The 2159-nt window shown below is 45.7% G+C and overlaps 1 protein-coding gene across 4 annotated transcripts in view; it reads left to right on the forward strand.

Moving 5' to 3' along the window:
* The window catches only part of LOC309840423 (uncharacterized protein), a 339186-nt gene that overhangs the window by 80370 nt on the left and 256657 nt on the right, over positions 1-2159 (forward strand). The gene's annotated exons all lie outside the window — the stretch shown is intronic.

Consider the following 2159-nt stretch of genomic DNA (forward strand, 5'->3'; position numbering starts at 1 on the left):
CAAGAGAGACAATAACAACAACAAGTGGGAACATGTGGAGGGGTGTGTGTGGGGGCACAGGCGTGTGTGTGTGCATGTGCTTGTGTGAGCATGTGTGTGGCGGGGGGTGTGGGGAGGTTCTGCTCATTGTCCAGTCCCAGTAAATCTTCCCAGGTCATCCCTTTCTCTCTGCCTCTTCCCGCACGCACACACGGGTAGGTTATTTTCTTTCATTTCTTTCTTCATTTTTGCCACCCCTTCCAGGGGAGTGACACTGCTAACTGCATGTTTTGTGGAGGCGTCTGAGAGAGACAGGAAGGGAGTCAGGGAGGTAACGCTTTGGGTGCCGTGCAGGTGCCCCTGCCCTAGGCTCACTGTACCGTGCAACAGCAGCTGCTGTGGGGCAGAAGGTGACTGGGCTTAGCTCCAGCAAGTTCGTTTGCGTTGTGGTTTGACCTCTACTTCCCCCCACAACCTGTCCCCACTAGGGACAATACCAGGACAAAAACTCCCCCTTCTGACCAGGAGGAGGAGACCATTGGGTACTGGAAGCAACCTCAGTTAGGATCCACCCTTGCTAAGTCCCAAGACCTATGCATGCACAAAAAAAGACAACCCTGCCCCACCCCCTCCCCAGCACACACACATGCACACGCATACACACACGGTGCCCTCTCCAGCCCGCCTGCTGTCCCACCGTGAGTGTGCTCTCACTTTGAGCAAAGCTGAGCTGTGTACCTCACCGCACTCTTCTGTCCTTGAATTCTTTCTTGCTAGAGAAAAAGAACCTCTCAGTAACAGGGGCACAGACTCCCCTGCAGTGTTTGGAGAATGGGAGGATTCGCACTGCAGTGGCTAAGTGGCTTCAACTCCCCTCTCGAAGCTTTGATTTTAACCTAAGAAATTATTTCACCTAACCCTTTAACCTAAAAAATTCTCATATCGAGTCTGGCCTGAGAACCACAGTTTGAGTGTATTTCTCCTCATTTCCCAACCGCTAATGGCTCGTGCAATTAGAGACCTCAGTCACTTTACTTACGTTAGCTGCCAGAAATGTTGTTCTGCACGCTTTATCTTCTTCAAACCTCTGTGAACTCCCAGACATTTATATACCATTTATATATCTTGAGCATTTTTATTTGAATGATGGTAATTATTGTGTGTGTGTGTTAATTATCATACAGTCTGGCAATTAATAGCTTAATATCTTCATTTCATCTTTTTTTTTTTTTTTTAATTTTTTTTTAAGATTTTATTTATTTATTTGACAGAGATCACAAGTAGGCAGAGAGGCAGACAGAGAGAGAGGAGGAAGCAGGCTCCCTTCCGAGCAGAGAGCCCGATGCGGGACTCGATCCCAGGACCCTGAGATCATGACCTGAGCCGAAGGCAGCGGCTTAACCCACTGAGCCACCCAGGCGCCCCATTTCATCTTTTTTAATGGTCTCCCTAAATGCCTCTGAAAATACACTTCCTTTTAGGGATTTTTTTCTTGAATAAGGATGTCCCTGAGTTATATTGATTTCCTCTGCCCCAGTGGTGGAAGTAGCCTGCACAGACATGTGAGTATTCAAGATAAAGTAGAGTGGGGTCTATTAGCTTTTTCCAAAGAGGAAATTCTCTTTTTCCCCAAGACACTACTTACCTGTATGTTTCCAATTTAATTCTATTTCTTTTGACCTTTGTTCTGATATGAGAGCTAATTCCCGACCCCCCCCCCTTAACGTATCAAGTTACACAGGCCATATGAAGCCATATGTATAGACTGGGGTACATCTCCCCCCGCCCCACAGACTTAGCAGTATTTATTCCTTATTTCCCTACTTATTCTTTTATATCTGGTTCAAGCATCTTGGGGAAGGTTCCAAATTGTACAGGTGCAGGTGATCTTTTTCCCCGATGATTGCTTCAATCCTAATTGCTTAAAAATAAAAATAGGTCTCCACTTCTCTCCAAGCTTAAAACAAAGAACAACAACAAAAATCATTCCCAAACAGAAACTACTTAAAATACCACACCAAGTACCACGAGATTAGGCCAACACACTGTACGTGATACGATAAATAAATACAAGCCATTGAGATTGTACTGGAAACAGTCCTTTAAATATTCTCATGGGCGTGAGTGTCGGCTTTGACTCTCTGACAGTTAGCTGGGATATTTCACTGCACCCTAGTCAG

The sequence above is a fragment of the Mustela nivalis genome, assembly GCF_964662115.1.
Source record: "Mustela nivalis genome assembly, chromosome: 9".
Taxonomy (NCBI): Eukaryota; Metazoa; Chordata; class Mammalia; order Carnivora; family Mustelidae; genus Mustela; species Mustela nivalis.